The sequence below is a fragment of the Schistocerca nitens genome, chromosome 10 (assembly GCF_023898315.1).
Source record: "Schistocerca nitens isolate TAMUIC-IGC-003100 chromosome 10, iqSchNite1.1, whole genome shotgun sequence".
Lineage (NCBI taxonomy): Eukaryota > Metazoa > Arthropoda > Insecta > Orthoptera > Acrididae > Schistocerca > Schistocerca nitens.
In genome coordinates, this window is record NC_064623.1 from 234,815,599 (window position 1) to 234,828,770 (window position 13,172).

The window sequence follows — 13,172 nt, forward strand, 5'->3', positions numbered from 1 at the left end:
TTAATGACGATGGAACACACAAATTGCGTCGCGATTCAATACATCGTCCTCCAGCCGACTTGTCTCGAAGTACCTATTGGTGCCTCGGGCACCTTATGGTCGTTCTCCTGTGAGTCTAGTTTTTCGAATGCGATGCAAAACTGACAGTTAATTGTAATGTTCAGAGCCTGTTAATGACGATGGAACACACAAATTGCGTCGCGATTCAATACATCGTCCTCCAGCCGACTTGTCTCGAAGGGTCTATTGCTGCCTCGGGCACCTTATGGTCGTTCTCCTGTGAGTCTAGTTTATCGAATCCGACGCAAAACTGAAAATTAATTGTAACGTTCAGAGCCTCTTATTGACGATGGAACACACAAATTGCGTCGCGATTCAATACATCGTCCTCCGGCCGACTTGTCTCGAAGGGTCTAGTGCTGCCTCGGGCACCATATGCTCGTTCTCCTGTGGGTCTAGATTTTCGAATGCGATGCAAAACTGACAGTTAATTGTAACGTTCAGAGCCTGTTAATGACGATGGGACACACAAATTGCGTCGCGACTCAATACATCGTCCTACAGCCGACTTGTCTCCAAGGGTCTAGTGCTGCCTCGGGCCCCTTATGGTCGTTCTCCTGTGAGTCTAGATTTTCGAATCCGACGCAAAACTGAGAGTGAATTGTAACGTTCAGAGCCTCTTAATGACGATGGAACACACAAATTGCGTCGCGATTCAATACATCGTCCTCCAGCCGACTTGTCTCGAAGGGTCTATTGGTGCCTCGGGCACCTTATGGTCGTTCTCCTGTGAGACTAGTTTTTCGAATACGACGCAAAACTGACAATTAATTGTAACGTTCAGAGCCTGTTAATGACGATGGAACACACAATTTGCGTCGCGATTCAATACATCGTCCTACAGCCGACTTGTCTCCAAGGGTCTAGTGCTGCCTCGGGCACCATATGCTCGTTCTCCTGTGAGTCTAGATTTTCGAATCCGACGCAAAACTGACAGTTAATTGTAACGTTCAGAGCCTGTTAATGACGATGGGACACACAAATTGCGTCGCGACTCAATACATCGTCCTCCAGCCGACTTGTCTCCAAGGGTCTATTGCTGCCTCGGGCACCTTATGGTCGTTCATCGGTGAGTCTAGATTTTCGAATCCGACGCAAAACTGACAGTTAATTGTAAGGTTCAGAGCCTCTTAATGACGATGGAACACACAAATTGCGTCGCGATTCAATACATCGTCCTCCAGCCGACTTGTCTCCAAGGGTCTAGTGCTGCCTGTGAGTCTAGATTTTCGAATCCGACGCAAAACTGACAGTTAATTGTAACGTTCAGAGCCTCTTAATGACGATGGAACACACAAATTGCGTCGCGATTCAATACATCGTCCTCCAGCCGACTTGTCTCGAAGTACCTATTGGTGCCTCGGGCACCTTATGGTCGTTCTCCTGTGAGTCTAGTTTTTCGAATGCGATGCAAAACTGACAGTTAATTGTAATGTTCAGAGCCTGTTAATGACGATGGAACACACAAATTGCGTCGCGATTCAATACATCGTCCTCCAGCCGACTTGTCTCGAAGGGTCTATTGCTGCCTCGGGCACCTTATGGTCGTTCTCCTGTAAGTCTAGTTTTTCGAATGCGATGCAAAACTGACAGTTAATTGTAATGTTCAGAGCCTGTTAATGACGATGGAACACACAAATTGCGTCGCGATTCAATACATCTTCCTCCCGCCGACTTGTCTCCAAGGGTGTAGTGCTGCCTCGGGCACCTTATGGTCGTTCATCTGTGAGTCTAGATTTTCGAATCCGACGCAAAACTGACAGTTAATTGTAACGTTCAGAGCCTTTTAATGACGATGGGACACACAAATTGCGTCGCGTCTCAATACATCGTCCTCCAGCCGACTTGTCTCCAAGGGTCTAGTGTTGCCTCGGGCACCATATGCTCGTTCTCCTGTGAGTCTAGATTTTCGAATCCGACGCAAAACTGACAGTTAATTGTAACGTTCAGAGCCTGTTAATGACGATGGGACACACAAATTGCGTCGCGACTCAATACATCGTCCTACAGCCGACTTGTCTCCAAGGGTCTAGTGCTGCGTCGGGCACCTTATGGTCGTTCTCCTGTGAGTCTAGATTTTCGAATCCGTCGCAAAACTGAGAGTGAATTGTAACGTTCAGAGCCTCTTGATGACGATGGAACACACAAATTGCGTCGCGATTCAATACATCGTCCTCCAGCCGACTTGTCTCGAAGGGTCTATTGGTGCCTCGGGCACCTTATGGTCGTTCTCCTGTGAGTCTAGTTTATCGAATCCGACGCAAAACTGACAATTAATTCTAACGTTCAGAGCCTCTTATTGACGATGGAACACACAAATTGCGTCGCGATTCAATACATCGTCCTCCGGCCGACTTGTCTCGAAGGGTCTATTGCTGCCTCGGGCACCTTATGCTCGTTCTCCTGTGAGTCTAGATTTTCGAATCCGACGCAAAACTGACAGTTAATTGTAACGTTCAGAGCCTCTTAATGACGATGGAACACACAAATTGCGTCGCGATTCAATACATCGTCCTACAGCCGACTTGTCTCCAAGGGTCTAGTGCTGCCTCGGGCACCATATGCTCGTTCTCCTGTGAGTCTAGATTTTCGAATCCGACGCAAAACTGACAGTGAATTGTAACGTTCAGAGCCTGTTAATGACGATGGAACACACAATTTGCGTCGCGATTCAATACATCGTCCTACAGCCGACTTGTCTCCAAGGGTCTAGTGCTGCCTCGGGCACCATATGCTCGTTCTCCTGTGAGTCTAGATTTTCGAATCCGACGCAAAACTGACAGTGAATTGTAACGTTCAGAGCCTCTTGATGACGATGGAACACACAAATTGCGTCGCGATTCAATACATCGTCCTACAGCCGACTTGTCTCCAAGGGTCTAGTGCTGCCTCGGGCACCATATGCTCGTTCTCCTGTGAGTCTAGATTTTCGAATCCGACGCAAAACTGACAGTTAATTGTAACGTTCAGAGCCTGTTAATGACGATGGGACACACAAATTGCGTCGCGACTCAATACATCGTCCTCCAGCCGACTTGTCTCCAAGGGTCTATTGCTGCCTCGGGCACCTTATGGTCGTTCTCCTGTGAGTCTAGATTTTCGAATCCGACGCAAAACTGACAGTTAATTGTAACCTTCAGAGCCTGATACTGACGATGGAACACACAAATTGCGTCGCGATTCAATACATCGTCCTCCAGCCGACATGTCTCCGAGGTAGTATTGCTGCTCCTGGCACCTCTTGGTCGTTCTCCTATGAGTCTAGTTTTTCGAATCCGGCGCAAAACTGACAATTAATTGTAACGTTCAGAGCCTGTTAATGACGATGGAACACACAAATTGCGTCGCGATTCAATACATCGTCCTCCAGCCGACTTGTCTCGAAGGGTCTATTGCTGCCTCGGGCACCTTATGGTCGTTCATCGGTGAGTCTAGATTTTCGAATCCGACGCAAAACTGACAGTTAATTGTAAGGTTCAGAGCCTCTTAATGACGATGGAACACACAAATTGCGTCGCGATTCAATACATCGTCCTCCAGCCGACTTGTCTCCAAGGGTCTAGTGCTGCCTGTGAGTCTAGATTTTCGAATCCGACGCAAAACTGACAGTTAATTGTAACGTTCAGAGCCTCTTAATGACGATGGAATACACAAATTGCGTCGCGATTCAATACATCGTCCTCCAGCCGACTTGTCTCGAAGTACCTATTGGTGCCTCGGGCACCTTATGGTCGTTCTCCTGTGAGTCTAGTTTTTCGAATGCGATGCAAAACTGACAGTTAATTGTAATGTTCAGAGCCTGTTAATGACGATGGAACACACAAATTGCGTCGCGACTCAATACATCGTCCTCCAGCCGACTTGTCTCCAAGGGTCTAGTGCTGCCTCGGGCACCTGATGGTCGTTCTCCTGTGAGTCTAGACTTTCGAATCCGACGCAAAACTGACAGTGAATTGTAACGTTCAGAGCCTGTTTATGACGATGGAACACACAAATTGCGTCGCGATTCAATACATCGTCCTACAGCCGACTTGTCTCCAAGGGTCTAGTGTTGCCTCGGGCACCATATGCTCGTTCTCCTGTGAGTCTAGATTTTCGAATCCGACGCAAAACTGACAGTTAATTGTAACGTTCAGAGCCTGTTAATGACGATGGGACACACAAATTGCGTCGCGACTCAATACATCGTCCTACAGCCGACTTGTCTCCAAGGGTCTAGTGCTGCGTCGGGCACCTTATGGTCGTTCTCCTGTGAGTCTAGATTTTCGAATCCGTCGCAAAACTGAGAGTGAATTGTAACGTTCAGAGCCTCTTGATGACGATGGAACACACAAATTGCGTCGCGATTCAATACATCGTCCTCCAGCCGACTTGTCTCGAAGGGTCTATTGGTGCCTCGGGCACCTTATGGTCGTTCTCCTGTGAGTCTAGTTTATCGAATCCGACGCAAAACTGACAATTAATTGTAACGTTCAGAGCGTCTTATTGACGATGGAACACACAAATTGCGTCGCGATTCAATACATCGTCCTCCGGCCGACTTGTCTCGAAGGGTCTAGTGCTGCCTCGGGCACCATATGCTCGTTCTCCTGTGAGTCTAGATTTTCGAATGCGATGCAAAACTGACAGTTAATTGTAACGTTCAGAGCCTGTTAATGACGATGGGACACACAAATTGCGTCGCGATTCAATACATCGTCCTCCAGCCGACTTGTCTCGAAGGGTCTATTGGTGCCTCGGGCACCTTATGGTCGTTCTCCTGTGAGACTAGTTTTTCGAATACGACGCAAAACTGACAATTAATTGTAACGTTCAGAGCCTGTTAATGACGATGGAACACACAAATTGCGTCGCGATTCAATACATCGTCCTCCACCCGACTTGTCTCGAAGGGTCTATCGCTGCCTCGGGCACCTTATGCTCGTTCTCCTGTGAGTCTAGATTTTCGAATCCGACGCAAAACTGACAGTTAATTGTAACGTTCAGAGCCTCTAAATGACGATGGAACACACAAATTGCGTCGCGATTCAATACATCGTCCTACAGCCGACTTGTCTCCAAGGGTCTAGTGCTGCCTCGGGCACCATATGCTCGTTCTCCTGTGAGTCTAGATTTTCGAATCCGACGCAAAACTGACAGTGAATTGTAACGTTCAGAGCCTGTTAATGACGATGGAACACACAATTTGCGTCGCGATTCAATACATCGTCCTACAGCCGACTTGTCTCCAAGGGTCTAGTGCTGTCTCGGGCACCATATGCTCGTTCTCCTGTGAGTCTAGATTTTCGAATCCGACGCAAAACTGACAGTGAATTGTAACGTTCAGAGCCTCTTGATGACGATGGAACACACAAATTGCGTCGCGATTCAATACATCGTCCTACAGCCGACTTGTCTCCAAGGGTCTAGTGCTGCCTCGGGCACCATATGCTCGTTCTCCTGTGAGTCTAGATTTTCGAATCCGACGCAAAACTGACAGTTAATTGTAACGTTCAGAGCCTGTTAATGACGATGGGACACACAAATTGCGTCGCGACTCAATACATCGTCCTCCAGCCGACTTGTCTCCAAGGGTCTATTGCTGCCTCGGGCACCTTATGGTCGTTCTCCTGTGAGTCTAGATTTTCGAATCCGACGCAAAACTGACAGTTAATTGTAACCTTCAGAGCCTGATACTGACGATGAAACACACAAATTGCGTCGCGATTCAATACATCGTCCTCCAGCCGACATGTCTCCGAGGTAGTATTGCTGCTCCTGGCACCTCTTGGTCGTTCTCCTATGAGTCTAGTTTTTCGAATCCGGCGCAAAACTGACAATTAATTGTAACGTTCAGAGCCTGTTAATGACGATGGAACACACAAATTGCGTCGCGATTCAATACATCGTCCTCCAGCCGACTTGTCTCGAAGGGTCTAATGCTGCCTCGGGCACCTTATGGTCGTTCATCGGTGAGTCTAGATTTTCGAATCCGACGCAAAACTGACAGTTAATTGTAAGGTTCAGAGCCTCTTAATGACGATGGAACACACAAATTGCGTCGCGATTCAATACATCGTCCTCCAGCCGACTTGTCTCCAAGGGTCTAGTGCTGCCTGTGAGTCTAGATTTTCGAATCCGACGCAAAACTGACAGTTAATTGTAACGTTCAGAGCCTCTTAATGACGATGGAACACACAAATTGCGTCGCGATTCAATACATCGTCCTCCAGCCGACTTGTCTCGAAGTACCTATTGGTGCCTCGGGCACCTTATGGTCGTTCTCCTGTGAGTCTAGTTTTTCGAATGCGATGCAAAACTGACAGTTAATTGTAATGTTCAGAGCCTGTTAATGACGATGGAACACACAAATTGCGTCGCGATTCAATACATCGTCCTCCAGCCGACTTGTCTCGAAGGGTCTATTGCTGCCTCGGGCACCTTATGGTCGTTCTCCTGTGAGTCTAGTTTTTCGAATGCGATGCAAAACTGACAGTTAATTGTAATGTTCAGAGCCTGTTAATGACGATGGAACACACAAATTGCGTCGCGATTCAATACATCTTCCTCCCGCCGACTTGTCTCCAAGGGTGTAGTGCTGCCTCGGGCACCTTATGGTCGTTCATCTGTGAGTCTAGATTTTCGAATCCGACGCAAAACTGACAGTTAATTGTAACGTTCAGAGCCTGTTAATGACGATGGGACACACAAATTGCGTCGCGTCTCAATACATCGTCCTCCAGCCGACTTGTCTCGAAGGGTCTATTGCTGCCTCGGGCACCTTATGGTCGTTCTCCTGTGAGTCTAGTTTTTCGAATGCGATGCAAAACTGACAGTTAATTGTAATGTTCAGAGCCTGTTAATGACGATGGAACACACAAATTGCGTCGCGATTCAGTACATCTTCCTCCCGCCGACTTGTCTCCAATGGTGTAGTGCTGCCTCGGGCACCTTATGGTCGTTCTCCTGTGAGTCTAGTTTTTCGAATGCGATGCAAAACTGACAGTTAATTGTAACGTTCAGAGCCTGTTAATGACGATGGGACACACAAATGGCGTCGCGACTCAATACATCGTCCTCCAGCCGACTTGTCTCCAAGGGTCTAGTGCTGCCTCGGGCACCTTATGGTCGTTCTCCTGTGAGTCTAGTTTTTCGAATGCGATGCAAAACTGACAGTTAATTGTAACGTTCAGAGCCTGTTAATGACGATGGGACACACAAATTGCGTCGCGACTCAATACATCGTCCTCCAGCCGACTTGTCTCCAAGGGTCTAGTGCTGCCTCGGGCACCTTATGGTCGTTCTCCTGTGAGTCTAGACTTTCGAATCCGACGCAAAACTGACAGTGAATTGTAACGTTCAGAGCCTGTTTATGACGATGGAACACACAAATTGCGTCGCGATTCAATACATCGTCCTACAGCCGACTTGTCTCCAAGGGTCTAGTGTTGCCTCGGGCACCATATGCTCGTTCTCCTGTGAGTCTAGATTTTCGAATCCGACGCAAAACTGACAGTTAATTGTAACGTTCAGAGCCTGTTAATGACGATGGGACACACAAATTGCGTCGCGACTCAATACATCGTCCTACAGCCGACTTGTCTCCAAGGGTCTAGTGCTGCGTCGGGCACCTTATGGTCGTTCTCCTGTGAGTCTAGATTTTCGAATCCGTCGCAAAACTGAGAGTGAATTGTAACGTTCAGAGCCTCTTGATGACGATGGAACACACAAATTGCGTCGCGATTCAATACATCGTCCTCCAGCCGACTTGTCTCGAAGGGTCTATTGGTGCCTCGGGCACCTTATGGTCGTTCTCCTGTGAGTCTAGTTTATCGAATCCGACGCAAAACTGACAATTAATTGTAACGTTCAGAGCCTCTTATTGACGATGGAACACACAAATTGCGTCGCGATTCAATACATCGTCCTCCAGCCGACTTGTCTCGAAGGGTCTATTGCTGCCTCGGGCACCTTATGCTCGTTCTCCTGTGAGTCTAGATTTTCGAATCCGACGCAAAACTGACAGTTAATTGTAACGTTCAGAGCCTCTTAATGACGATGGAACACACAAATTGCGTCGCGATTCAATACATCGTCCTACAGCCGACTTGTCTCCAAGGGTCTAGTGCTGCCTCGGGCACCATATGCTCGTTCTCCTGTGAGTCTAGATTTTCGAATCCGACGCAAAACTGACAGTGAATTGTAACGTTCAGAGCCTGTTAATGACGATGGAACACACAATTTGCGTCGCGATTCAATACATCGTCCTACAGCCGACTTGTCTCCAAGGGTCTAGTGCTGCCTCGGGCACCATATGCTCGTTCTCCTGTGAGTCTAGATTTTCGAATCCGACGCAAAACTGACAGTGAATTGTAACGTTCAGAGCCTCTTGATGACGATGGAACACACAAATTGCGTCGCGATTCAATACATCGTCCTACAGCCGACTTGTCTCCAAGGGTCTAGTGCTGCCTCGGGCACCATATGCTCGTTCTCCTGTGAGTCTAGATTTTCGAATCCGACGCAAAACTGACAGTTAATTGTAACGTTCAGAGCCTGTTAATGACGATGGGACACACAAATTGCGTCGCGACTCAATACATCGTCCTCCAGCCGACTTGTCTCCAAGGGTCTATTGCTGCCTCGGGCACCTTATGGTCGTTCTCCTGTGAGTCTAGATTTTCGAATCCGACGCAAAACTGACAGTTAATTGTAACCTTCAGAGCCTGATACTGACGATGAAACACACAAATTGCGTCGCGATTCAATACATCGTCCTCCAGCCGACATGTCTCCGAGGTAGTATTGCTGCTCCTGGCACCTCTTGGTCGTTCTCCTATGAGTCTAGTTTTTCGAATCCGGCGCAAAACTGACAATTAATTGTAACGTTCAGAGCCTGTTAATGACGATGGAACACACAAATTGCGTCGCGATTCAATACATCGTCCTCCAGCCGACTTGTCTCGAAGGGTCTATTGCTGCCTCGGGCACCTTATGGTCGTTCATCGGTGAGTCTAGATTTTCGAATCCGACGCAAAACTGACAGTTAATTGTAAGGTTCAGAGCCTCTTAATGACGATGGAACACACAAATTGCGTCGCGATTCAATACATCGTCCTCCAGCCGACTTGTCTCCAAGGGTCTAGTGCTGCCTGTGAGTCTAGATTTTCGAATCCGACGCAAAACTGACAGTTAATTGTAACGTTCAGAGCCTCTTAATGACGATGGAACACACAAATTGCGTCGCGATTCAATACATCGTCCTCCAGCCGACTTGTCTCGAAGTACCTATTGGTGCCTCGGGCACCTTATGGTCGTTCTCCTGTGAGTCTAGTTTTTCGAATGCGATGCAAAACTGACAGTTAATTGTAATGTTCAGAGCCTGTTAATGACGATGGAACACACAAATTGCGTCGCGATTCAATACATCGTCCTCCAGCCGACTTGTCTCGAAGGGTCTATTGCTGCCTCGGGCACCTTATGGTCGTTCTCCTGTGAGTCTAGTTTTTCGAATGCGATGCAAAACTGACAGTTAATTGTAATGTTCAGAGCCTGTTAATGACGATGGAACACACAAATTGCGTCGCGATTCAATACATCTTCCTCCCGCCGACTTGTCTCCAAGGATGTAGTGCTGCCTCGGGCACCTTATGGTCGTTCATCTGTGAGTCTAGATTTTCGAATCCGACGCAAAACTGACAGTTAATTGTAACGTTCAGAGCCTGTTAATGACGATGGGACACACAAATTGCGTCGCGTCTCAATACATCGTCCTCCAGCCGACTTGTCTCCAAGGGTCTATTGCTGCCTCGGGCACCTTATGGTCGTTCTCCTGTGAGTCTAGTTTTTCGAATGCGATGCAAAACTGACAGTTAATTGTAACGTTCAGAGCCTGTTAATGACGATGGGACACACAAATGGCGTCGCGACTCAATACATCGTCCTCCAGCCGACTTGTCTCCAAGGGTCTAGTGCTGCCTCGGGCACCTTATGGTCGTTCTCCTGTGAGTCTAGACTTTCGAATCCGACGCAAAACTGACAGTGAATTGTAACGTTCAGAGCCTGTTTATGACGATGGAACACACAAATTGCGTCGCGATTCAATACATCGTCCTCCAGCCGACTTGTCTCCAAGGGTCTAGTGTTGCCTCGGGCACCATATGCTCGTTCTCCTGTGAGTCTAGATTTTCGAATCCGACGCAAAACTGACAGTTAATTGTAACGTTCAGAGCCTGTTAATGACGATGGGACACACAAATTGCGTCGCGACTCAATACATCGTCCTACAGCCGACTTGTCTCCAAGGGTCTAGTGCTGCGTCGGGCACCTTATGGTCGTTCTCCTGTGAGTCTAGATTTTCGAATCCGTCGCAAAACTGAGAGTGAATTGTAACGTTCAGAGCCTCTTGATGACGATGGAACACACAAATTGCGTCGCGATTCAATACATCGTCCTCCAGCCGACTTGTCTCGAAGGGTCTATTGGTGCCTCGGGCACCTTATGGTCGTTCTCCTGTGAGTCTAGTTTATCGAATCCGACGAAAAACTGACAATTAATTGTAACGTTCAGAGCCTCTTATTGACGATGGAACACACAAATTGCGTCGCGATTCAATACATCGTCCTCCGGCCGACTTGTCTCGAAGGGTCTATTGCTGCCTCGGGCACCTTATGCTCGTTCTCCTGTGAGTCTAGATTTTCGAATCCGACGCAAAACTGACAGTTAATTGTAACGTTCAGAGCCTCTTAATGACGATGGAACACACAAGTTGCGTCGCGATTCAATACATCGTCCTACAGCCGACTTGTCTCCAAGGGTCTAGTGCTGCCTCGGGCACCATATGCTCGTTCTCCTGTGAGTCTAGATTTTCGAATCCGACGCAAAACTGACAGTGAATTGTAACGTTCAGAGCCTGTTAATGACGATGGAACACACAATTTGCGTCGCGATTCAATACATCGTCCTACAGCCGACTTGTCTCCAAGGGTCTAGTGCTGCCTCGGGCACCATATGCTCGTTCTCCTGTGAGTCTAGATTTTCGAATCCGACGCAAAACTGACAGTGAATTGTAACGTTCAGAGCCTCTTGATGACGATGGAACACACAAATTGCGTCGCGATTCAATACATCGTCCTACAGCCGACTTGTCTCCAAGGGTCTAGTGCTGCCTCGGGCACCATATGCTCGTTCTCCTGTGAGTCTAGATTTTCGACCCGACGCAAAACTGACAGTTAATTGTAACGTTCAGAGCCTGTTAATGACGATGGGACACACAAATTGCGTCGCGACTCAATACATCGTCCTCCAGCCGACTTGTCTCCAAGGGTCTATTGCTGCCTCGGGCACCTTATGGTCGTTCTCCTGTGAGTCTAGATTTTCGAATCCGACGCAAAACTGACAGTTAATTGTAACCTTCAGAGCCTGATACTGACGATGGAACACACAAATTGCGTCGCGATTCAATACATCGTCCTCCAGCCGACATGTCTCCGAGGTAGTATTGCTGCTCCTGGCACCTCTTGGTCGTTCTCCTATGAGTCTAGTTTTTCGAATCCGGCGCAAAACTGACAATTAATTGTAACGTTCAGAGCCTGTTAATGACGATGGAACACACAAATTGCGTCGCGATTCAATACATCGTCCTCCAGCCGACTTGTCTCGAAGGGTCTATTGCTGCCTCGGGCACCTTATGGTCGTTCATCGGTGAGTCTAGATTTTCGAATCCGACGCAAAACTGACAGTTAATTGTAAGGTTCAGAGCCTCTTAATGACGATGGAACACACAAATTGCGTCGCGATTCAATACATCGTCCTCCAGCCGACTTGTCTCCAAGGGTCTAGTGCTGCCTGTGAGTCTAGATTTTCGAATCCGACGCAAAACTGACAGTTAATTGTAACGTTCAGAGCCTCTTAATGACGATGGAATACACAAATTGCGTCGCGATTCAATACATCGTCCTCCAGCCGACTTGTCTCGAAGTACCTATTGGTGCCTCGGGCACCTTATGGTCGTTCTCCTGTGAGTCTAGTTTTTCGAATGCGATGCAAAACTGACAGTTAATTGTAATGTTCAGAGCCTGTTAATGACGATGGAACACACAAATTGCGTCGCGATTCAATACATCGTCCTCCAGCCGACTTGTCTCGAAGGGTCTATTGCTGCCTCGGGCACCTTATGGTCGTTCTCCTGTGAGTCTAGTTTTTCGAATGCGATGCAAAACTGACAGTTAATTGTAATGTTCAGAGCCTGTTAATGACGATGGAACACACAAATTGCGTCGCGATTCAATACATCTTCCTCCCGCCGACTTGTCTCCAAGGGTGTAGTGCTGCCTCGGGCACCTTATGGTCGTTCATCTGTGAGTCTAGATTTTCGAATCCGACGCAAAACTGACAGTTAATTGTAACGTTCAGAGCCTGTTAATGACGATGGGACACACAAATTGCGTCGCGTCTCAATACATCGTCCTCCAGCCGACTTGTTTCCAAGGGTCTATTGCTGCCTCGGGCACCTTATGGTCGTTCTCCTGTGAGTCTAGTTTTTCGAATGCGATGCAAAACTGACAGTTAATTGTAACGTTCAGAGCCTGTTAATGACGATGGGACACACAAATTGCGTCGCGACTCAATACATCGTCCTCCAGCCGACTTGTCTCCAAGGGTCTAGTGCTGCCTCGGGCACCTTATGGTCGTTCTCCTGTGAGTCTAGACTTTCGAATCCGACGCAAAACTGACAGTGAATTGTAACGTTCAGAGCCTGTTTATGACGATGGAACACACAAATTGCGTCGCGATTCAATACATCGTCCTCCAGCCGACTTGTCTCGAAGGGTCTATTGGTGCCTCGGGCACCTTATGGTCGTTCTCCTGTGAGTCTAGTTTATCGAATCCGACGCAAAACTGACAATTAATTGTAACGTTCAGAGCCTCTTATTGACGATGGAACACACAAATTGCGTCGCGATTCAATACATCGTCCTACGGCCGACTTGTCTCGAAGGGTCTAGTGCTGCCTCGGGCACCATATGCTCGTTCTCCTGTGAGTCTAGATTTTCGAATGCGATGCAAAACTGACAGTTAATTGTAACGTTCAGAGCCTGTTAATGACGATGGGACACACAAATTGCGTCGCG